The following is a 26,345-nucleotide window of genomic DNA, read 5'->3' as shown; positions in this document are numbered from 1 at the left end:
CCAGTATCCTCATCCTCTCACCATCCTCCCCTCTCCCCAGCAGTAAAGTACCGCAGAAAAGGGTTAATATTTGCTAGGTCTTCCACGAGTGGGTTGCCATGTTGACTGCATTGGGGTTTAAGTGGCTGGAGAGAAGAACAGAAGCTGGAGAGAAGTGGGTGGGAGTAGGGCTACCTTCTGGGTGTGTGGGGACCCTGGTCCCAGCAGCAACAGATCCATGTCTTGGCTGAGCAGTGATGCCAGGCTGGCATTTCTTATTGCCAGGCTTTCTGTTAGCACCATTACTTTTGGTGCATTTGGCCATAACTAAATCCCACCACCACCACTACCATTGCTAAGATGTCCCAATCTTGCATCAAGAAAGCCTGCTCAACCAGAGGACAGGGACTGGAGAAGATAAAATTCTGGAAGTAAAAAAAAGAATGATGTGCCCATTACCAGGATAAAACTTGAGTGGCAGCACAAAATGGAGCTCAGCAGAGCCAGGGTCCCAGCTCAGCCCAGGTTGTCCCCAGGTTAAAGCCTGTTCTTTCAAATATTGCAGTCAAAATGAAGAAAGACACAAACAGGTGGTCTTAGAATGAAGAGAGGGAGGAAGAGAGGAAACAGGAAGCCTGTTTTTAATAGTTGGAGGGCTCTTAGATACAAAGGGTCACGCTGGGTAAGAGAATACAGAGTAGATGGAAGCAGCAGCATTTCTGAATGGCTCAGGAACAAGGCAGGAAGGAAAGAAAAGAGGTGAAATGTCTCATTTTAAGGACCTGAATGAGAAGAAGGATGGTGTATTCAGCAGTTTCCCATGAAGAAAAACCTTTAAAAACAAGCCCCATCTTTCAAAGAAAAAAACTGTAAGAGAAACAAAACCCAGAAGTCTTCACAAGATTTTGAATAATTTATGTCTTCTGCATTTTTCTCATCCTTGGAAAATTCCTTAAGAAATCAGTGGACCACTATTGTAGGTGGGAGCTTTCATCACCATATTGAGTGAACAACAATGTTCATGTCAATCTCTTGCCTTAGGATCACGTTAAGGACTGTGTGTGCCATCGCAAGGCCTATGTTTGCACAATGCCTTAAGACACTGCTGCTGATGCTTGTGGAAAGTACAAAGCAGTCCTGGAAGGCACTGCGCCCCTTTGTCCCATGCTTCTTGTTTCCACTCTTTATCAGCTGGTGATAACAAGCAATATTTGTTTTTCTGCTAACATTTTTTGTTCCAGTTCTCCTATGATTTATATAAGGTGTGAGTGAGAAGTATCTCCATCAACACCTATCGATATACAAGGGCTTTGAATTAATAGGCTGAGAGAGTGTAAACCTTCTGGATTTAATGTGTATAATCGATACTTTATAGAACAGATTTTTCAAAATTTTTATTTCTGGGGAGAGTAGATTAATGGTATGACACCACAGTCTGACATGCCCATATCTTCTTGGAAAGATATATGCAGAATAAGGGAAGATCATCTCAATCCTTCACCCATTAAGATTAAAAATCACCTGTTAGTTCATGCAATCTGGGATGTGTGGGCATCTCCCCTTTTCTCCTGCTGCCTTCTCAGTCGCCTCTCCCATCTCCAGCTGGAAAGACCTTAAAACCCTACATGCTCTGTAGGAAATAAGGCTCAAAGGCATTTCCTACGATCCTTCAGAGTACCCTTTCCCCTGCCCTTGAACACCAGTGTGCATTTAGTACTCTACTACTGGGCTGCTGCAATTCTACTCAGAGATGAGTGCATTTCAGGTGAATATCTGTGTACAGGACAAGATCCCCCACTTTATGTGGGGGAAAAACCTGGAAGAGAGAATGAAGAGAGTCTCTGAGGTTTCCCATGCAGTGTTTTTTCTGGGTGGTCTTTGTGATGAGAGGCAATCAGTAGACTAGGGAGTTTGGAGGCTGCAACTGACACCTTCTCTTGCATGCCCTCTTCCTCACTAGGGCGTGGAAAAGATCTTCCTAATCAAGCCAAGTACCACCTTCCTGGGGTAGTTCTTGTTTCTGGTGCCTGTTTTCACTGAACAACATAGCTCTACATACCACCTTGCAGCACTGCTCTGTATTGCATTTGCAGGGCTACTTTATCTTGCTCATCCTGTTGTTCCTAGATAAGTAATTACACTCTCTGCTGGGTGTTAATCCCTTGCAAATATTTATGAACACCTCTTCTCATACTATCACTCAACCAGTGCCTTCAAACTTTCCTCTGAACCCCCTCACATCTCTGGTAACTGCTGTTACTCTTTTTCTCCATGGTCACTCAACACTCTTCTGATAACAGCCTGGACACTATACACATTTCTTTTTAAACTAGAGTCCTCCTTATAGACCTACCCCATCTCTGTCCTTTCTCCATAGGCAACAGCTGTTGTGACAGTGATTGTGGCATCCCTCCTCTGTGACCTGAACCCTTTGGTGCAGGTATTCCCAGCCTGCACAGCTGGTGGCTTCAAGTCCTGTGGTATTCAATTGCTACCTGTAAACCCGCAGCCTCCCCCAGTGCTCCTGCGTGTGAAGTTATTTCCTCCCTGCCCCTCCACCATGCATTAATTTGTAATGAGGGAAAGTAAGTTGCTCACTGTTCTGCTTTATGTAATTATGTATTTGGAGCTTTAATTAGAGCACCACTAAAATCAGAGGAGACAAAAGAATCCAGCTCTAAGACATTATTTAATCACCTAAATGCATTTTCAGATTAAGACAGAGCTCTTTGATAGCAGAGCCACTTAAAGCTATCCACATTGGTACATTATTTACTAAGGAAGGAATCGTGCACACACCACCACCTGCATCCATCAAAACTAAGGGTGCTCTAAATCATCCAGTGCCAAAATTAATGCAAATAACCAGCAAAAGGATAAAGAACAAAGAAAATAACATACCAGCCCTGGGGCCTCTCTCTCTAATCTTTGGAAGAGCCTTAGGATAGACATGTCAATTATTTTCTTTGTTCCTCCTTCTGTACACTGTTTGCTTTACAATTTGGTATAATGATTTAAGAAGCCCTGAGTTTTGTGGGATGTGGGTGGTGGATTCATAGCTTGGAGATTGTGGTGGTGTTGTTGTATATTACTGTCTAACTCTCAGGAGACTGAGCTTACTGTACTCCATCTGCAATTAATTTATCACTTCGCATGTGTGTGTTTATATAGTGTACTTATTATGTATAATGTATGCATATTTACCCCTGTAGCTATTAAGCAATATACTTTTATTTTTTCCTCTTTTTGCTGTAGGCAGTAAATGTCTGCCTAGACTTCTCCGTTTTCGATCACTTAACGTGTGATAGAATAAGGTTTGCAGCATGTGGTTGAGCAAACAGCAGTGACAATTTTCTTCCTATGTTGACTTGTCTCAAGCTACAGTGATATAATTCCAAACAGATAGCAAGGCATTGTAGGCACACAGCAAGATCTGCAGGTCATAGACAGAGCTTGAATATTCAGGCAGTTTGTCCTAGTTTTCCTCTGCTAAGGGTTTGGTTCAGAAAACTATCATCTAGAATCTGTGATATTTCTTCTTAATGAGGGTGATAGGAGAGACATTGAACACATTGAGTCAATAAAATTGTGCTGGAATAACTAAAAGAAGGATATGATCCATATTAGCCTCAGGCTGTACCATTGGCACATCATCCAAGAAAGCTGAAATAGTTGCATTCTTCAAAGATTCAAGTATGCTTTGAGGTGAAAATACCATTTAGCAAGCACATATATCAACAATTCGTCTTGTGGCCTTTCTCCTTAATACCACAGACTGTAGGCCAAATTCAAGACTGATGTCTGTTCCCTGGCTTCAATAATGAGCTTTCATCTGAGTTAGCATTTGGTGTCTTGCCCTTAAACCAGGACCAAACCCGTGCAAATAAGTGCAATACATATCAATTAAGTAATAAGGGAAGTATTGGAATATATGTAGGTAGTGACATTGCTGCTGAGGAAAATTTATGCTCTAAGTGTAACTGGCACTAATCAGGAAGAGAAACTAATTATTAAAAGCATTAGCAATTCACTCCCAAACTGACATGACAATCAGTTTGGTAAACCGATCCTTTGACAGCACAGCACACAAGCCCTGTCACTTTACAGATTAGGCATTGACTGGATTTAGTGACACCCTGTTAGGAAACACTCAGAGCTGTACAGCAAATAGAGCGAAGGGTAGTTTTTCAGTGCTGTCTAGTTAATAAGGAAACATTGGGAAGAACAACTTGCCTCTCCTTCTTAAGCTCTTGCACTGCAATGTCTGGCTCACCATCATATTCTACTGAGTAGGTGGGGAGAGGCTTACTGAGAGCAGAGCTCACCCCCCTCTGCTAAACACCTCAGAACCACAAAACATCGGGTATATAGAAGCTGGGAGCCAAGCCCTGCCACTGTCTTGAGACCACCCTCTTCCTTGCAGACACAGGGACTGGTAACCTTGGCTGGGCTGAAGTGACTGTTGCAGAAACGGAGTAGGCTGTGTGGAATGAAGGATCAAATATTGTCTAGCTGCAGGGAAACCTGCAGGGCGTTTCTGCTATATTGGGGCAGGTAGGAAATTAGTAGATACCAGATGTCTGGCAAGTTGCGTCATGGCACTAAAGAAAAGTGAGAGAAAGCTTTGCTGCTTTAGGTTTATCTTCATCCTCACTGCAAAGCAGATGGTTCTGAATCCTACTTATTCCAATGCTACTTATTCCTTGGAAAATATAACAGGTCCTTGAAAAGTTTAATTTATGTACGTGTAGGGTCTCAGAGCAGTATTTGTAAGCCAGGCTTGCAAGATGTTTACCATGTAGTCACCGCCCTGTTTTACAGTTGGTGTCCTCTCCCCATGTGTAAGTTGGAGATGAAAAAGTACTACCATGTGAAAGCCCTCCAAGAATGGGGGAACGCTAAGTTGTGCTCTGTGGTCACACAAACTAGCCCCCATGTGGCCTTTACACCCTAAGGCCTTTTGCATTTGGGGTGGGGACAAACCTAACACATTCCACCCACCATAAAGCCCAGCTTGCTGTTAAGTAGAAGCCACAAGTGGGTTCTTCCTTCCACTCAGAGAAATCTCCTCTTGACTTAAAATCTGGTTAGGTTGGCCACACTTTGTTTTTGAAAAGCCTTAGCTATGTATTTTGCTTAGAACCTGAGATGAAGCCAGACAGGTTTTGTGTGTCATTACCAAATCTGGCAGTGCTCTAAGGTAGATGCCATGCTGCAGAGCAAGCAGTGTAACATGCCTGTTGGGCATGAGGCCACACACCAAGTGGGAGGGAGTACCTGGCAGGGCTGAGGAGGTCCCACAGCTTTCTTCTCACTTCACTAGGGGGCAAAACTAGGGTCAGTAGAAATTACTGAATATTTTCCCAATGCTAGGAAAATCCCCATGGGTACAGCCCCACTGCACTGTACATCTATTAGACAAATGACCTCATGCATATGCATTAATGAGCCTTGTCAGGGAGGCAAAATGTAAATGGCCTAGTTGCCAGATCCATGATACTCATGCTTCTTTGGCATTTGAGCTAGAACTTTTTCCCTGCTTTGACCTGGTAGGTAAAGTCTCCTATGCTCAGTTAACTTGTTCACTTTCTATAGGCAGACAATCTGCTTTCATCACCATCTTTCATGACTAAGACATCTGGGGATGCACTAGCAAGTTAGGAAATCCAGAAGCTAGAAAGAATACCTATTGCTAGAGAATCACATCCTTTATATCTGTTCTTTGATGTAGGAAAGCAAGAAGCTGCCAGGACATGAGCTGTGAACATTTTCTGAGGTAGTATTATGGTAATAATATAGCTTTTAATTTCAGGTTTACGAAGGTGCAGGGTCAAGACCTCATTGATGGGATAAAACAGTCTTGTGGCAGCACAGTACTTCTAAGGGAAATTGTTTGGCCCTTTCTTCTGTCTTAGAGTACACAATTCAGACATGAATAAAATTGTACCAAAGTGTGAAAAGCAAATCCTCTTATTTATGAATAACTGGATAAACCCAGTCCTCACTGAAAATTTCTGTGTAACTTGATCATTATGTTCATGGCTATAATTGAAAGGCATAAAAGCATATCACAGAGGATAAATAGAGTTATATGGCAGGGGTCTGATTTTGATTACATTTGTAAGGTGTAGTTATGTATGTTTCTGTTTACATTCTAATTTATGAGGATGTGGGCCAAAGCCATTTGCTACAGCTCAGAGTAAAGCTGGGAGATACATTCTTTAGCTATTATGACTAATGTAACATCATCTGTAGAGAGTTAAATAAAGAGTATCTCTCCTCCATGGGTTTTTTAAGAATTCTTCTACTACTGAAATGGGAAATAAATTCTAGGTTAAAGCACCATCCAACATCCAAACCAACAAAGCAAGGACAACCTCAGATGTGCCTGAAACCTGCTAAGCTTCCAGAAGAGCTCTGTGTTCAAGGCAGAGTACATGGAAGACATCAAGAAGAAGTGGAAATTGTGTGCCTTTTTCTTTACTTGATTATACTTGTTGGAAAGGGAAGATGAAGTTTCATCAGTCTGATTCACTGATTAAAGGGTGGACAATGACAGCATGTGCTTTTAAATAAGAGTGTTGCTGACCAACTGGACAGCAAGGTTAAAATACAATCCTAAAACCTCAATAAGAAAGAAGGTGCATGGGTCAGAGAGGTATTGCATCATAAGGTGGCACATAGACTATGAAATCTGCTTACCTACAATCAGCTCCACATTCTGCCACTGACTTCTCTTGTCATTTCAGGTTAATCAAGTACACCAGGGTTTGAATCAGCATCATTATTTTGTGTCTGACTGTGAAAACCCTAAGCCTGACTTTTTAAAAGCCCCGGAAACTCCAACTGAAAATAAAGAGTGTTTCAGCTGGGTAGAACCTTTAAAAATCGGGACCAAAGTAGCTTGATCCTGCAAATTAGAAGGTGCTTATTACTCACTTATGCACATCATGGACCTACTGCAAGACTTAACCAATGACACGCTTTAAACCTTGAGATGGAAAATAATTCACACAATGAATGGCATGTTTATACTTCTGCTGATGCCCGTTCTTTTTTTCTCACACAAAAAGAATTTTACTTTGAATTGTAGAGTATTAGCCATTTTGATATATTAAGGAGTAGTCTAAACAATTATAGGATTATACCAACACATGATGTCCTAGGAATGTTTTAAGAAGTGCAATGAGATTTGAAACAGAACTTGGCCCTGATGCAAAACAAATACCAAGATGAAACATGACCTCAAAACTTGAGGCACTGACTATGAGTTTTGTTAAATTAGGGTATTTACTGTCTTGTGCTTCAGGTGAAACATAATCACCTGGTGCATCTGTCCTAAAAAGACAAGTTTTATAAAGGGTCTGCTTCTAGCACTGGTTTATAGATGATTCTCACCCACTGCTCATTAAGTATTAAGGAACATGACTTTCCTGTGCAGCTTGTTCACAGGATCCCCGGCATGTTAGGAGCCTCTCTATGCTGGGATGTTCACGCTAATTAGATGGAAAGGGATATTCACAAAGGTAAACATCAGGTACAAGAGAAACCATATTAGGCTTTATTACACCAGATGGAGAAACATAAGTCACCATGGATGTAGCCACTTGCCTTCTTAGGTACAGAAGTATTTCCCAACAGCAAGTACAGACCGGGGAGGCTAGTCTCCTGGAAGCAAATCTATATATAAATGCACGGTCTCTGCAAGTAGCTGATAAAGGTGACCGGGAGAGAACACTGATCATGGTTCCTGGGTAATGCAGGACTAAAATCCATGCTACTGGGTGACTAACCTTGTAGTCAAAGTCTGCACAGTTTAAATTTTCCACTGCAGGTAGGAGATGCAGCAGATCTCTTTGACAACAGCCATGGGTACCTCTTTCAGGACTTAAGGCAGGTGCTTATGAGAGCTACCAACAAATTTATCATCTGAATGGGCCTTTGCTTCCTGTTTTCTGGCATTTGCTCTCATGGGTTAACACTGTTCATCTCACATCCCTGAGCAAGGTGGGTCGCTGTCAGGAAGGACATGTGAGTGACCTATTCTTGAGCATCTCTCCCACTGCTGCAGCCACGGTTGTGCTTCCCTTTTGCATCAGACTGTCCACCCTTGCTTATTCTAGCTTTTCCTTTCTGAGGCAAATTAGCTGGCAAAAATATCTAGTCTATAGATTATAGCAGAAGTTTCTCTTGTGTTCTCCAGGTTATTGCAAATGAAGAGTTATATCCATGCAATTTCTCTTGGGTGATGGATTTCTTTTTTCAGAAGCCTTACTTTCAAATTCTGTGCTGACAAACATGCTCAGCACCTTTGCCATTCATAGCAGCACAGATGCTACTCTGTGCTCATAGCATGTGTAGTAGTATTTGAGAAATCTGACACCAAATTCTAAGGGATTTTTGCCTTTTTGTTCCTTCTCCAAATTTTCCTCTGATATTTTCAGCTCTCTTCTCTTCCCTATTCCTCTGAGATTTTTCCTCAAGGGACGGTGTCTCTGAGTGATTTCATTAGCTAGGATGCTGTTAGCTTTGCTTGTGATTCTGTATTTGCTCAGAAGTTTCTGATTTTAAACATTTTTTAAATTTCCCTTGTGGATCACAACATCCACTACATGTTATCACAGAAATGAAACCCTTAATGGGAGACATGGGAAGCACAGAACTCTCCTACTCTGTCTCCAGTAGTTACTACATCAATCAGAGATGGACACAGGCTCATACCTTTACTGCAGTACAGCTCCTGGGAGAGTGTGAGGAGCCACATAGTCAATATATCTCATAATTTTGTAGGTGTGCTGTGAAAACTTTGGTATCTCCAAACTGGGTAGAAATGCAGAGCTAGCCGTGCCTCTTGCAACCCAGGTGAGGTTCATTTTTGAAAAGTCCTTATTAACAATCTTTATGATTTTATGACTGCAACCTAGAAGGCCACAGAAAATTGTTCAATCCTGCAGAGGATCCTAAATCTCTTCGTGCTGACAGTGACAAATATGTACAGATTATGCATAGCCTGAATGCTGAGTGATTTCACCAACCCAGTGGGAAAGATTCTTCCCTTAATTACACAGGAACAAGTAGGGAATTGCTCTAGTGACGTGAATGGAATTATTTTGGATAGACACCAATACAGGAGAGAACACAATCTGGCGCCTTGAACGCTGCCAACAAAATTCTGGTTGTATTATCCCATGATTTGACAGTGGCAGCCAGTCTCATTGAACTGATGACTGACCCAGCTCCCACAGAAGTCAATGTGAGCCTTTGCATTGATTAAAATGCTTTTCAGTAGACCCTCCTGGCAGCCAGATTGGATTTCGGATCAAGGCCTCTGTTACGTACTTTGATTGAAACTCATGTCCTCGATGGTGCTGACCTAACTGCCATCTAATCTCAAGACTGGCCCTGCTTTGGCTGTGGCGGTTGGATCAGATGACCTTCTGAAAGCTGCTCAGAATTGAAATATTCTCTGTTTCTCTATAACTTGGTAACAAATAGGGCTGTGGGACACACAGCAATGCTCTTATCCATCAGCCCAACCTGTACTGTCCGTGGAAGAAAGACTCTTGCGCAAGTGTCCTTGAGAATTTTAGGCATTACTTAACTGCTGTATTAGTATACCTGTTGTTATTACCTTATGATGTTCTCATCATGTTACAACATAGATCAGGACAAGCCCCAAACCCCTGAGATTTATCTTCTCTAAAGGAATGTTTCTAAGACTTTAGCTCAGTAAACACTGGAGCTTAGCTGGGATTTAGGAGGAATGACTTTTCCTATTTGATTTGCAAGGTCTCTGTTTCCATGCCTCACTAAAAATTTCCACAATTTAGTATGATAGGATTTAATTTAAATAGTTTAAACTCATCAGAAAAAAAACCCAAAAACCACATCTAATTGTTCACCTAGAAATCACCTCAGATGAAACAATTCTGGAACAATATGTCAGTGAGACCAGCCTACTGAAAAATATGGCTTCTGCAGCATCTGCCTGATCACCAAAGTTTGTGTCCAGCAAAGTTTGCTTTAAATATTCACTTTTAGGGCTTCTGGGCTTTGCAGTTTGTTTTCCTCTTCCATCTTAATCTGAGTTTTTGCACATTTTGAAAAGCTAGATTTTTTTCCTGTGCAACTTTGGAACAAGGGTGGGGATGTGGAGGCAAGATTAAATAAGTGTGTGTAAATGGATATCTATTAAAAATCAGAATGGAGACAAAGATAGAGACTCTAGATCTGGCCTTTCTGACAGATTTCTCTGTACAGCATGGATTACAGAAAGACTGATGATCTGCCTGACTGACCACTGAACCATATCGTTCTTCTTCCTTATTGCTTTTGACCTGATGAATAGCTTATGAATTGCTGACGATGTTCCCTCCGCTAAGCAGATTGTACACTCATAAAAGGCAGGCTTGTCTCTATCCACTCCCTCCCCTCCTCCCTGCCCTAGTTTGGATTGGCTTTCTGTAAAATCATGTTACATTTTGGAGATCACAGTTTTCTGATATCAAAGAGGTCACATTAGGGTAATTTATCTTCTCCCTTTCCTCTTGAAAATCCAAGCATGATTTGCACATTTAGGAAGAAAAAATTAGCCTGGAACCCTCCAGATTACCTATAGGGTTGAGAAATGACTAAATTAGAAAAATAAAAGACCCACAGCAGTTATATAAGTGGAGTACGAATTATCCATAATTAATGGAGAACTAGTCCAAATCTTACCATAATTGCCATATTCTTACTAAAGATGACATGTGGTCAAAAGCATGAGCATTTTGGCAGCCAGTTTGGTACCACAGTAAGACAAGCATATAGCATGCAGGTCTGATGATATTTGGTATGATTATGCTATTAAACTGGCAGTGTTCTGCACCCCAGTTTTAATCAAAAGCTCAAGGGCGTGAGATTACTATAATTTCGTAGAGTAAAATCTTGGCCAAAATTGTATTTAATCCGATAGAGCCCACTACTGAAATCCTTACATGGTGAAATGACTCATTGACGTCACTGGAGTTTTGCCTGAATAAGAATTTAAGAATAAGGCCCTGAGGGATTAGCTGTGCTCTTCTGCACTTACTCATTAAGTAAATCTTATGCAGCTTCTAATGAATGTAAAATGGCATAAATGAAAAGATTGGTCTTATATAAAGTGAAAAGGGATTTACTGGATTTATTACAGACACCTTCATTTAGGCTAGTTTTTACACATTTTTGTTTTGTTTTGTTTTGTTTGTTTTTTTTTTTTCTTCAGAAGAGTGCTCTCTGTAGAAGAACAGGAACAAGAACATCTGTAATCTGGATGTGATAACCAATACGACAGAAAATATCTCAAGGACCGTGGTTTTCAACCTTTTGTGATGTGGAGACCCCTAGAAAACTTCCAAGGGAAATGCAGACCTCCTTCTAAGGCGTTCAGGTAGTCTGCCAGTAGAAAGAGTTTTCTTCATTGTTCCTGGACTTCTTGAAAGTTGCCCACCCACAGACCTTAATTTAAAATCAGTACTGTAGGAGGTTGGCTTTTACCAGAGAGGCAACAACTGATGCTACTCCAGTTGGTCCCTGTAAGCATATAAATAAACATTTGAGGGTGGAACATTTGGATCCAGTGCAATCGCTGGCCAGCTCTGGCGCCTTCAGCACCTGCTGTGCACCCTTCTTGCTTCAAAATGATGTAGGAATGGTCCTGCTGGATAAGAATCAGGATCCATATCTGACACCTGTCCTTCCAGCCCAACAGCTCTCAAACTGAACAACATGGACAACAGGAGGAGAAGCCCATGCTGCTGGGAAAGGGGTCTGTCCTGCTTTCTCCCTCAGTGCTACAAATAATCTTGCAATTTGCTAGCAGCCAGAGGAGGGTAAGATTTCTAATCTCCCCAGGCATAATGGCTTTTTTTCAGAGACAGTTTTGAGCCATTCTGAAGGAGGTGGTGAAAGTGTAAAGCCAAAAGAGTGCCTTTTACTCCGGATCATGGCATGTGCCTACACTGAATCATGTCTAGAGGGTTTGACTTCATGAGGGACTCTGCTCCCACTGATTTTGGCAAATGGTCTTTTGGTTCCCTGGGTCAGCTTCCTAAAATCCCTCTGGGGTGGTAGATGCTTACAGGTGCCAGCACCAATGCCCCCTGCCTGTGTCCTGCCAGCAGTATGTCATTCTACCTTGGCATGACTTTTCTTTGCCTTATGGAAAAACACCAAAAAGACATTGATATACCAACAGCACTCAATGGCAACTGCATTTCTTTCATACAGTATTAAATTCATTGCCCCTGTTCTCCAGTCCCACAGACCTTCCCGTTCCACACCAAGTCAATGCCAAGATGTTGCTGAATGCTCGCTGGTGCCTTCAAACTGTAGGATACCCTCTGATCCTGCTGACCAGCTGGTACTGCTGCAGCCTTGGTGTGTGAAGGTGTTACCCACCCTCCCCTATCGATGACATGAAGGGGGATATGTCAGTTACCCAGCCTGGAGCTTGGCCAGACACAGGCAGGAGGAAGACAGATAAGGCTCAAACCTCCTCCTTCCAGAATTAAAGCTTTGGTTAATCACATTGGTATTCAACTAAGATGTGGATTAATGCATAGCAGGCCAGGCCTATAGAGTACTATGGCTTTACTTGTGAGTACTTTCTAGTACCTCTCATCTTGTCTCGGACAATTCCTTTCTCAGCCTCTCAAACAAAGCCATAAACAAGAGACTAACCCAAAATGTTATTTTGTTCAGTGGCCATTTTTTCATATTCTTCCTTAATATTAGGGCTCTTTTTTGAAGGCAGAAAATTTAGCCAACCTTGCCGTGTCCCGGCAAGCACAGACACTCTGTTTGTTGTGTTGTGAAAATGCACAACACATTTTCAATGTTAAATAAACATTTATCCAAAGCTTCAGCGTGACTGCTTAAAGCTTGAGTAAATCAATCACAGTAGGTTAACCTTTGGTCACAACATTATTTTTCCTTTCCGAAAGCACTGTAACCATCAGATCTCAGAGTTACATGGTTTTTCAACATGCCACTGTCAGGAGAAATACTTAGTGGAGAAATCTGGCACAGCAAATGCTTTTCCACCCAATGCTCTGTGGAGCTCAAGAAGTTTATGGGTTGCTGTGCTGTATCTTAAGGACATTAAAGATACAGTTTCAGCTACAATCCATCTGGAAAAATACCATGAATGTGAAACTATTGAGAGTTTAGGAGACGTTAATGTTCCCTGGCACATGCATATCAGCACAGTTCAATTACACAGTTACAAGCACGCTTTCCTTCTAAATTGGCTCAGTGGAACAGATCTGAACATGTCATACCAAGGTGTTTGTGTTACAAAGGGTTATTGTGCTGTGGTTTAGCCAAAGGAGATGAGAATAAGAAGATACAAGAAAACATTTGCAAGGAATTTAGGCCATGGTAAACAACAGCTGCTCTCTGCCCTGACAGAGCAAATATTTTTGTACCTGCAAAGCTCCAATTAAGTTGGCTAAGGAGAAAAGTTACCCAGCTTAACTGAGTACTAAAATGGAAATCTGAGATGAGCAATGTGTCTTGCCCACTGCAAGGCAGCATTTTTTGTTTAAGAGTTTATTCCCTCTGCCGGTCAGTATGGATGGCTGTTTCACTCTGTCTGCATATCTAAAACAGGCGACAGCACTGCACAAAGTCAGGACAGGAAAAACGCATGGATGGAGAACAGAAATGGAGTGCTTTCAGTGGTGGAAGGCTATTTTTAGAGCAGGGTAGATGATACAGTGGAGGTGGACAAGGTGGGATCCTTTTCACTGCATGTGGCTAAGCCAGCTAATGCTTGTTCCAGAGGGACTCTTAACGGATCTCCTCACTTCCCTGGAAATTCCTTTTTCTCCTGCTGTAAAATTCTAGGGCACTTTTAGTTTGGATGTAAACCAGACTGTGACAGGAGCTGGGACTGTGGGGAACGCACCTTATGTGTCCTGGTTACCTTTCAGGCAGCTGGAAATGCTCCCCAGTTTTCTTTGACTGGATGTCTCAGTTCTTCCTTCTGTGGAGATTTTCAGTGACAGCTAGAGGAAAAATCTCAGCAATGTTTAAGCCATGTACACTCATGGGCTCTGCTTTCTGCATCTTAGCTGAACTGGACTGTAAGCATTTCCCATCAGAAGTTGAGTATGCTGCAGAGGTCTGCAGACAGGAGCTGTGGCACAGGTCATGGGGCAAAAGGTCCCACTGCTCCTCTGGCATTCCTTGCAAGAGCTGCTGTGGCTTCAGCACAGTGTATCCCAGTCACCAGGGTGTCAAGCAGAGCGTGGGCTTTTCAGAAATCCATGAATGTGACCTATTCAGGAAGATGTTCAATCTCTCTCACTCTTTAAAGACAATCAGGAACTGTTCTTGAAGGAAAGTTGCAGTCAGACACCAGTTTGTGGCTTGCTGTAGAGATACCTGGGAATCTGCAATTGGTGATTGCAGGTCATACTACTTGTTCTTACAGTTTCCTCCTGGCTCAGTCACTGAGGATCCCTGAAGGCCCAGTGAGCTGTTGCTGTTCTCAGCATATGGCAGCTGTCGTCTTTCCCTACTCTGCCAGACCCAGGAGTCTCTTTCAGCAGTGCTATTCTTTAACATACAAGGTGGACCTTGCTTCTACATCCAATCAAAGGTAAAACTTCTGGAGATACCTTCCTTTCTCTTGCCTGTGTCCAGACTACTGCAATGGTTTTCTTCCTCCTTACAGGTTTGTTCTTGCAGGTCTCTAGGGATGATTCAGCTATTCCCTAGCAGTGTGTAGTCAGGCTTAAATGTATAGGTTGAAGATGGAGAGGCACCTAAGGAGTCTATAGCCTGATTTGTATCTCACTCTGTGTCCCACTTCCATGAGGCCCTTCTGTCCGCCCTCTGTGTAGAGATCCCTTTTACAGGGCCAGTCACGGATATGACAACAGTATGGACTCCTAAAGGGACAGGCCTCTCTGTCACAGCCCCTCTGAAGCACTATCATCAGGCATAAAAAGTGCAAAAATTCACTTCCATATTATTTGCAAAGTCTGTAAATCGTGGGTTTCTGTGTCACTGTGGGGCACAATCCATGCCCCTTCACAGATTTATCTGGAATTTTGTTTCCTTCATGTCTTCAGGCCCTTACAATTAGGCCACATGCAACCTTTATGACTAAGTGAAACCAAAGGAAGACCTTTCAAATCTGAAGACATTCCAGCCTGCTTCTGGAGGACATGCAGAATACATGAAGCATGTAAAACCTGCAACTCAGGTGACACTGGGGATGTAAATGGAAGCCAGAAAACCCTGTGAGATTAATTTCCTCATGTTCCATGAAGAAATAAGGCATCCTTTACAGGATGGTTGAGAATGAGCACCTAACTTAGTGGCTTTACATCTCTCCGTACAGAAAAGCTGGCTGTCTGCTGATTAGAAGAGAAGGCTAGGGTGATCAGACTCACTAAGATGAAGATATCTGTTGTGAATCCCATTTCTCCTCGACCTGCAGCCTCTCATACACTCACAATCCGTAGTCTGGAGTTGGTCTGGTGGGAGTGGTAGATATCTGCTTATTGCTGAAGTGATGCTCCCTCAGTGGGAAACAGTGCTATGTTTCATCTCCTACCTGCTGGGTCTCGATGAGATGCAGTCCTTCTACCCTCTGTTGGCATTCTAGTGCAATCCCAATAGCATTAAATCTGACTGATCATATTCAAAGAGCATCTGGGATGGTAAAAAGGAGATGGTTTCCAGTCTGGATGTCAGACTGCTTCAGGCTATAAATACATCTGCTGAAAAAGCGTGTAGGTGGGTAAGATGCTGGCCTCTCCTGCAGTTGCTGCTGGGATGCCCTGGATGTGGATGTTGGGATATCCACAACCCAGCAATCATCGCTGCCCACTTGAGGCCATGCTGGAAAATCCCTAAGCTCTGCCACAGCACTTGCCCTTTTCTCCACCTCTATCTACCAACCCATGCTGCTGCAAAACCACTACAGCTGTGGTAGTCTTCTGCTCAAAGAGCTAAGTGATTTCCTCTATTTTTTGAGGTAAACCACTAACCCAAGTAGATTGTGTACAGTGTTACTGGTTTGAGCCTCACCCTAGAAAAGCTTCATCCAGCAATCAGGGAGTTGTTAATATACACTGTTCCTTCCACTAGTAATGGCAAAATGGGCTGTAGCATCTACAAGGAGCAAAGCTGTTAGAGGGATAGTCTAAACTACTCACAACCAAAGCAACGTAGGTGACACAGGAGCTCCTGTCACTGCTCCCTGCTCGCTTTGTGGGCACGTTGCTGTCTGCAGGCAGGGGTACAGACACAGTCCCTTCAATGAGTGCCCTGCATCAACAAATCGAGCAGAGACTCTTTCTTTTAAAATAGCCACTACAAGAAAGGGATTGGCCTTGAAAGTACTACTTAGTTTCAATCAAGCAAACATGATTTAGACATATCTCTTTGAAAGGAAAACTGCAAACAAATGGTTGTTTTCTCCAGCCACACAGCAAAGTCCTGTTTGAAGTAATTTGCCCACAAGGCAGAACATACAAAAGATACACCCTTGTTACAACCAGCTGCAGCTTGCTGGGGAAAAAACACTCCAGCAGTGCTGGATCCCTGCTTCACAGTGACTCACTAACAATGTTTATCCTTCATTATGATAAAGGCTTGGTTCATTAATTGCCCAACTATTATGTCACTAATTAGAGAATCCTAAACAACTAGGACAGGAGATGTTCACGACAGCTTGGTGGGGGTGGAAGGAGTGACAAAGAGGTCGGAGACTAGTTGTGACCTAGCTTTAGAAAGGCAGAAGTGTTGGAAGAATCAGGAACAAAAACTTCTTATTTGGGACTCTCTCCCCAAACCTCCACAAAAAGAAATACATTTGTCTTGGTAGGCTGCGGGCTGCAGAGGCAATGTTTTACCATAGCTGGCTTATTCTATGCTTTTTGGTAATATGGGGGCAGGGTGGGGGGTGGGGGGAAGAGGCGGGCAAACAACTGCATCCTTTTAAAGCTAAAGAATCAAGTGTCATACAGAAATCAGCAAAGAGAACTAATGTCCTCTCTGGGCCGACTGACAATGCTGGATGAGTAGGGCACAGCACATGAACAAGTTACCCAGAGAAAAAGCTACTCTGTGACCCTATAGCACTTTAATTCAGGTACTTTAGATACGCATGGTCTTAGCCCTCAGTAGGTATGAGGTCTAATAGCATGCTTCCAGGCCAAGAGAGCCAAGTGTCTAACTTGTAGAAGGTTATTTGCTTCTTGCTCACTCCAAAATGAGCATGGACATTAATTACTGTAATAAAACAGCAAAAAAAACCCCACACCATGGATGTCCGCAGCATCTACAAGTAGCAAAGCTGTTAGAGGAATAGTCCAAAGTACTAACACCAAAATACACATGAAAAGAAGGCAATTCAGCTTGGAAAAAAAACTGACTGAAGGTAGGAACTTGAGGAAGTTGAAAGAGCAGGCATCAAAATGTCAGTCCTTCTTGTTTGCAATTAGCAACCAAACATATGGGGGAGTGGGAGGACTCACTGCTTGCTCAGAGTGGAGCATCTGCTACATGAGAGATGCAGCAGTACCAAGCTTCCCAAGACCAAGGCACACAAACCTCCTTGCACAGCAGATGCATGCACAACAGTGTGCTTGCCTGTGTCCCCCATCCTCACTGTTGCAGAGAGCCATGGCACTTATGAATGGCTGATTACACACTGCTAGCTGGCAGTGGGACTTGTCATGATTAGCATTTGATGACAGAAGTTGTCTCAGATGCCAACATGTCTCCTGCCTGTCTCTTTCAACTGAGGTGTTTGATATCGACATTCATCACCAAGCATTGGAGCATCCTGTATAAGCAGGAACTGGTTAATGTTTAACCTCCTGGTTTTGCTTTTTCCTTTTTCAGTGCATCACTCTGCTTCACATATTTTGCACTGGAACCAGCTGTGCCCTCCTTTCACTAAGCCCTTGGGTCTTGGCATCTACTGGAAACATCTTCCAGCTGTGAAATGAAAGGTAAAAGATTTAAAATTATATAGTGGACAGTAGACCTCTGAAATGGTTTATTCACAGTGAATCTGACATACTCCCTGCTAGATACCACAGGCTGTAAGAAAACCTTTGAGTGTAGCAGCCTGGCAACTTTTTTGGAAAATGTAAAAATGGGCCACCTGGGGATCTGAAATCTTCTGGCTGTGTTCTCTGGCAATGGGCAAAGTCCATTCTTGACCAGAGGGTCCCAGAAATTTTTGACTCGTCAAGCCCAGTTATATGCAGTCCTGGGATCCAGCAAAGGAAGCACTGGGCAGCCGGCATTGCCCAATCCTCTAGGTAACCTTCCTGGTAACTAGCAGTATGGCACGATTACTTGCCAAGTCATGTGGCAGCTGTATGGGGTCATCCTGCTTAGGTGTCAGTGCCCTTTCATCTGTGTATTGTCTTTTCACAAGTGCTTCACTCTCAGAATTGTAAATTCCTTACACCCCCAACAAGAAAGCACTCCTTCTCCCTCCCCCCCCCCCCCCCCACCCCTATTTGGTGTTTTTCCCTCTCTATGGTTTCTATTGCTTCAGCTGCTCAGACCAAGAACGGTAATATTTTCACCACAGCTAAATAAAATACACCCCACCTACTCATTGCCACAACTTGCCTTTAAACTAGCTGGAGCAAGAAAACATTCCAACAGGTAAAATATTAATTTACTGCAGGCTCAAATGAGCCTTGGAGCAGTGTAATGCTCTATGAAATTGCACAGGACAGAGAAGGTATTGTCTGCACCTGAATTCATTAGACTTTAATATAAAAGCTTGGAGGTGGGCCCGTCGGAAATCACAGGTCCAGGTTCTGCATCCTGTTGTGACTGCACACTTCTCTCCCAAGCTCACCACACCACCTCCCAATAGTCTGGGGTACTTCAGATCCCAAAGCTTTTAAAATTCAAATTCAAGTATCCCTGAAGGAAGCTATCTAAATTCAATGGCCAAATGGAGAAAAAGCTCTGTAGTGCTATTTCTGTTGCTTGGTCCCAAGCCCAGCATCTGATTCAGAGATGTAGCTATGTAACTTTGCTTTTGCTGTGAAAATCTCAGCTCCACTCAGAGGCAATCCTTCACTCCAGGAGGCACGCTAGTCCCTCTCTGTTGTGCTCAGTCTGGTTCAAGGCATCTTCATTCTTCGATGTAAAAAGTCAACCAAAAGAGCTATGGAAAGAAAAAGAGAAGGCACGACACCTGACCCATTCAACACAGCCTTGCAGAAGCAAGAATTTGACAGCATAATCTGGCCATTCGGCTCTATAATCTAAATTGACAACACAGATTGCTGTTACAAAAGAGAAAACTGAAACCATGTTTTCCCAGATTGTGGAGATTAATCCAGTTGGAGGAGATCCCATTTCCACAGCGACAGCAGATGACTCCCCACCTCCCCCACATGGCACCTCTCACTTGCAGGTCACTGGCTGGGATTTGGGCTCAGCGTAGCAAGGCCTCCCAAAAACTCAAAGACCAATCACCTACAGGTCAGCCCCCCACCTGCCGGCGCAGAAGAGGATGTGAGGGTGGAAGGCCCTCAGCCTCACCCTGGCTTTGGCAAAGCATCACTTTTCAAGGTGAGAGCTGCAGGGCACAAGCCTGTGAGAAGCTCAGGAGGTCCCACATAACTCCATGCCAAACCACATACCCCCCTGAGAAGCGCCTGCCATGACAGGTGGCAAAAGGTGGTTCCTAAGGACTTTTTGTGGCTGCCATTAGCTGCTTATACTACAGTAAAAAAGCTCCCTTCAGTTCAGTGCAATGAACTGAGCCAAAGCAGAGAGCCAATGCTCCACTCTGGGAAGGTAATCCAAAACCCCACATTTAGCCGCAACCGATAGTGCTGCCCCCAGGTGTGCTTCCCTGCAGTGATGGTGGTGAGAGGCTCCCTTATTCTGGAAGCTGCTGGACCTCCATCCCTGGGGTCCAAGCTCCTCTGGGTTCACCAGCCCCTTCTGGCTGTTTCTCAGGCTCATTACTCATGCTATTGCTTTTCTGAGATTCACGGTGAGACTCAGGCCAAGCAAGACCAGATATAATTTATTCCAAGGAATTCTGTGACTGTCTGTCTGATTTAAAATTTGGGAGGTGCTCTGAACTACTGATGTGGAAAATGTCTTTCCAGGAATGTTTGCACCAGTCTTGTTAATCACATACTTACGCTGGTATGTACAACATAATAGGTTCTCCGGTGTCTTCCCCAATAAAACAAACTGACTGTTTTGACACTGGACTATCACATTTTACTCACTTGCATTACAAAGCGACAAATAATATTTGGGTTTCCTGACACTTAGCAGTGTAGAGAAAACAAAAGAAATCTCAACTGTGACTCAGTTTCTCTTCAGAGTGGAATAAGAAACAAGCACAAAGAGATATGGTGGCTTGCTCAAAGCTACCTGAGCAGTCAATAGAAGATGAGAAACCAAGCCTAGATTTCTTGACTCTCATCCAATTGCCTTTCCATGGAACCTTATCCTCTCTACTGACAATATTACCTTTTGTAGCTTAACTTCCAGTTTTAAAAGATACATGAATTGGATCTTGGTTATGTACATTAAAAAAAAAAAAAAAGTTACGTATGGTTATGAAACGGCAGAGAAAATCCCTTACAAAAGTAAGTACAAAGCTCAAGCCGTCATAGTAGAATGCAAAATATAAGTGATTTGCTCCAGAAAGAAAAAGGAAGGTCGATCAGCACATTCAAAATTATAAAAGGTTTAAATCAAGAAGCACAAATTCCTTTGCATGACTTTCTCCCCTAGGATTGGAGAGAGCAACATTTGATATAATTAGATCAGTACAAATGAGCCCCAACAAAAATAGATTGCTTCTTCCTGTAGTTTACTACTAAGCTATTCTGAGAAATTGAGTGGTAAATTGAATCAGTCATTGAATCAAACATCTGAAGTTAAAGAAGAAATGCATAATTTAATTTAAACTATAATAACTTTTGCTGCTGAGATGATAACTAGGGCCAGTCAAATTTAATGATGCAGGATATAGGTGGATATAAGTTGGTAACTCTCAGCACTGGGAAGGTATGGCAATACTTCATACCCTCTCTGTCAGCGTGACTGGGTGGAGGGAATAGATTTTCCATGACGAGCTGTACTAAATTTATCCTAAATTTCATCAGTAGTGGTGGGGGAAATGTGGGTGATTTGAGTAAGTGAGAGTCACCACCTCATGTTGCTCTGGTGAGTGGGAAATGCTTGGCCAATGCACTATTGGTGGTGGACCGGACTGTAAACATGTAAGCACATGCTCAGATTACTCCTTACTTTCACAACAACTTGCAGGTGATGATTTTCTTTGCTGTCACATAACCCTGACTCAGGTATATTTAGGCTAATGAAGCAATATTACTATTACTGCTTGAGGCCTCATCCAGGTCTGAGTCCAAGACAAATAAAAGTAAAGGTAAATTTCTCTTTCCCCTCATGTATTAAAGCCTTAGGGAGGACCAAGGCACAAGCAAACAACTGGAATAAATCTGATCTGCTGTAAAAGAATCTTGTTCATGTAATAAAGTTAATGTGCATTTGAAGAATTTTACAAACAGTTTTGCATAGCACTTACTATATGGTAAACCCCACACAGATCTTTCCTATATGCGTTATAGAATGGTGTTAGCTCCTCCAGAGCAAAAACAAGATCTGAAGTGCAAATGAGTGACAGCCTGCAGCTTTAAATATCAGCTCCGGAGGGCAGCTATTTCATCACCACAGATGCCTTTCTCCTGTGAAATTCCCACGTACGGGAGATGCTTGGGTTCATGTATGCTTAACTGCTCCATCCTTCATCACTTCCCTTCCCTAGAGAGAGGTAGTTAAGGAGGACTTCACTTCCAGCAAGGATGCAAATGCTGTTTTGAATTACAAAGAGCAAAATGAAGGACTCTCCCTGGGCAGTCTGACATGTGTTATAAATTCCTTCGTTGTAGGCATAGTCTTGGGTCTTCCTACAGCAAATAAGAAAACCAAAGGGTTCAAAATGCTTTAGCAACACAAAGAGCCCAGTTTAACTCCCAAACCTTAAACAATCTTTCCTCTTACCCCCCAAAATACCCAAACTCAACAGCAGGCAATATTCTCCCAAATGCTTCTGTCATAGTAACACTTCTCAGTGTAGTAGAGCTCTGGCCGGCAGTGGCTTACTTCTTTTAAGCAGGAAAGAGGAAAGCATGAAGGAGTTAGGACAAACCATAACACACATGAGCTGAAAGCTGCTGGGGAGACAGGATGAATTAAGCAAGGAAGGGTTTCTCGGTACTAGCATTTCCAAGCCATTTCTTCCTGATTTGATCCCATTGCTGCACATAGAAATGAGATTGGTTGTATGGCTTGTCTGATCCCAAACAGCTCCCTTCTTTGCTCATTCACCAAGCCAGACTTGAAAAGGTTGGAGAAGCACCTGGGCTTTGACATAGTCTACTACAAGAAGAAAGATATTATTAGGGTATTATCCTTGCATTGTTGAAGTATGGGTGGACATATGGAGAAGGATCATGCATCATAGTTTAATATAAGATAGCTAAGAAATAATAGTGAATGCAAAAAAGAGAAAGAAAAAATGACATGACCAAATAATCTTTCAAAACTAGTAGTTAAAGATCAAGAAATACAGAATCAAAGGGAATTTTAAATGCCCTGCCCAACAACCAGGGATATAAGCCTGACCAGTAATACAAAAATAGCATCTTCTTATAAAATGAAAAATCTGTGCTAAGCCACAAAGCTTCAAAGTATCATCTGGTTCTTCTGTTAAAGTATCATCCTTCTCTGCCAGACACATTCCTGCTCCTGGCTTTCCAAATAGAAAAAGACAAGAAGGACACTGCTCAAACATGATGAAATAAGCTCATTACAAAAATTACAGAATCTTTAGCAATTACAGATAAATATGTGGAAACGGACTCTTGGAGGTTTGTAGTGCTTCGTCCAAATGACTCACACCTGTCAGTGTCCTGAAAATTATCACCTCCAAAAGATGTCACCTCTAGCACTCAAGGTGGAATAATTTTATGGTGTAAATAAAGAGAAAAGAGAAATATATGTAAAAAAGAAATATATGTAGGTATGTGTGAGCAAGGAACCAGCTTTCCCCAGCTGAGCCCTGGTGGAAGGAAGATTTGATTGATTTGAAAGATTAGAAGGTCCATCAGCTGGCTGCTTATAATACACAGAAATCAAGATTTCATAGAAAGGGTTTCAAGCTTTGCAGTTGGCTTCCTGGAACCTCAATATCTACTCTGGTGATGGATGGATTAGGTCTTTTGTGGTCTGGAGGTATGAGCTGACTTAGGTATGCCACCAGGCCACTAAATTTAGGTGCTTAATTGGGCTCCTGCGCCTTGCAGGAGGGGGACAGAAATACCATAAGGACCAAATCCTTACAACTCTTGTACACAATGCAAACCAGTGTGGGGGCTGTGGTCAGAACTTCACACTTATATTGGGCCAGAAGAAACCCGAACTGCCAGTCAGTGATGACAAGGCGAGTAGTCCCAGCAAAGTTCAACAGAGAAGTTAGCTGGGACCCACAGGCACTGAGGCATGATGATTGTACACTGAGCTGCTTGGAAGTCCCTCAGGTTGACACAAAAGTGTCACTGGCTGATCCTTGGTGCTTCTGACAAAACTGTCCATTTACCTTTCTCTCCTGCAACAGCTTGTCTTCCTGCTGGATATCAGGTGTAAATACCCTCCTGCCAGGTCTTGACTCAGCCAAAGAGTTGGGTTCAACAGCTGAGAGTGCCCATATAATCCCTACTTGAAATGGCCTATTTGGGAAACTGCATTCTGCTTTCAAGCAACACGTTTGAAAAAAATGGCTAATTAAGCATTGCTTTATTGGCTGAAGCCAGGAAAGAACAAAACAAATAATCTCTGGAGGCCAACACTGCCAGTGGTCTTTTGACTCCAATCACAGGGATGAGAATTGGAGCCTCCTTTTCCTGGGAAAGGCAGTTCCCTACTACCATCCCCTCAAGCTCTTCAGCTCACATATTTCTAGGCCATGGAGGGGACAAGTACTGAGGCCATTCCACTCACCCCTGCATAAGCAGCCAGGCAGAAGCTGAAGCTGCTGGTTCGCTTGGAAGAGCTGAGCTGCCCTTTCAAGCCCTGCTCCTGCCTGCCCGCTGCCCCCCTCACCTCATCTTCTTCACTGGGTTTTAGGTCCTCAGTAGATGACAGCTGCATGGAGGCCTCAGGAAGACTCCTTCCCACATGGGGATGTTTCCCAGACAGCTTCCTCTCCTTTACCTGGTGGCCAGACCTTCAGGGCTTCAAGGCTGCAAGGTGCATCACTGGGTTAGGGACACTTGGGTTTGTTGGGTACCTTTGGGTTGAATAAGACTTTTCACACCCTTACTATATATTTCCCAGTTCCTTCAACTTTACAATGTGTCTATTTGTGTGGGTTTCTCTCTGAAATATAAACACCCCATGTATTGTACAAGGTGCAATGAAAACAAAATAGTTTTAGGCATTCCTGCTAGCTCTGTCCATGCCTCCTCACTACACTTCTGGCTTCTGGTCCCACGTTGTTCTCCAAGGGTATCTACGCTTCTTCCTCGTTAGACCTCAGCCACCAGTCTTAAAACATCAGACTAACAGAAGCTGAATATTCTTAAAGGCTATAAACATAGCTGTGTTGTCTGAAAAGAGCTTGGTTTACTGAAATTTTGCATTAAAACCACATTTTTAGAGTTGTAATTTTTTGTGTGTTACTTATTTTTATAAAATATATAACAGGTGCTTAAGAATAAAGAAACAGTCAACAAAAACACTTTGCTTGCATGACTCAGCTTTTGGAGAGTCAACAGAAAAATTGGGCCCAGTGCAGAGCCACTGGCAACTCGGTGGCTGCCTTTTTCCCACCTTTCACCCCCCTGCATAATTCATTACCATGTCACTTCTAAACCCGTTGGAACAGGATTGCTGATGCTGTGTTTGCTCACAGACCTCAAACTCTCTAAGCATCTCTTGTGTTCTGTGAAGGTCCGTGTTAAAAGCTTTTTAAAAGTACAGTTAGATTAGATCTACCACTTTACTTCTTTTGGCTCTCTGGCTGTACAACATAATCATTCAGGCTTTGAGTTAGATGGAATTATGGCATTAAGAAAAACACAAGTAAAATTAATGACCGGACAATGGTCTACCTAGAGGAATATATTTATTCCTTACAACCTTCATGCTTAACTGTAATATAAGCATTTATTTTTTCACGATAAGATCAGTCAATAGTTCAAACATACCAAAATTAGACCTCACAGAGAGGGGTACTCAAGCTCCTTACTTGGTGTGACCTGTGGATACATTCTTTTCTGAGGCCTAAAGCTACTGTAGTCCTTCGAACGCACTTTTTGTTGAGGCTTTTTTTCAAGCCCATTTGTGTGTGGAACAGGAAAGGAGGGAGCAAAAGGAAAAGTTAATGATACACCAAGAGAGGGGGAGAGAGAGAGAAGATAATCAGCCGTATTACTACTTCTTATGCAATTTCCAGATGTTTGTTAATGAAAAAAACATAGAAGGGATGAAATTAAGAGGAAAACTTAAATAAAAATAATCCAAACCCAAGTTCACATTTGTGTAAAGTTTGCTGCAGCTCAGAAACCCTTTGTGTGAACCTGGACTGATTTATGATTTCACATCAAAACCGCGCCAGCCAGGGGATTTTGCATGGTTAGGTTGTGAGACCAGATGATTCTCACTACTTCCACGGTTTATTCAATTCCCAGAACACAAAAGAAAAGCCAGAGGGTGCAAGCCTGCATGAACTGACATAAAAGAGAAAACAGCAAATCTCCAAAAAGCACAAGGGCCAAGTTTTACATAGCTCCAGTTGTGAACTAGGAATTTCCACATATTCTTTCCACACTAGTGATTCCTTTGAAATTGCACCCTCTTCCCCTTCCAGTCCAGAGAACCTAAAGTTACATGTGTCTTGGCTCTTCTATAACTACATAGCTTGGCCCTCAACCCTCATCTGCAGTACTACATTAAAGTTCCCAGGAATCCTTAGCCAGGCACAGATTTGGGACAGAGGAAGAAATCCAGGGAGTCGACGCATGTTCCAGGTCATGTAAGGCAGTAGTGATCATACAGCTGCACAGCTCCCTCCACGCTCAGCATGGCTGCCTTGGCTTGCGCTAGGCTATTTTTAAATCACAGTATGCCATTTCCTCATGCTTCTCATTCTTCTATCTTGCTATTGCTTAGAAATGTTATTCTCATTTATTTAAGTGGCTGGAATACCAAGCAGTCACGATTTCCTTTCTAATCTATGTTGACTGCAGACTGCTATTTCTTGGTCATGCTTACCCATTTCAACATGCAGAATT

The sequence above is a fragment of the Phalacrocorax aristotelis genome, chromosome 1 (assembly GCF_949628215.1).
Source record: "Phalacrocorax aristotelis chromosome 1, bGulAri2.1, whole genome shotgun sequence".
Taxonomy (NCBI): domain Eukaryota; kingdom Metazoa; phylum Chordata; class Aves; order Suliformes; family Phalacrocoracidae; genus Phalacrocorax; species Phalacrocorax aristotelis.
Note: the sequence above shows the minus strand (reverse complement) of the source record.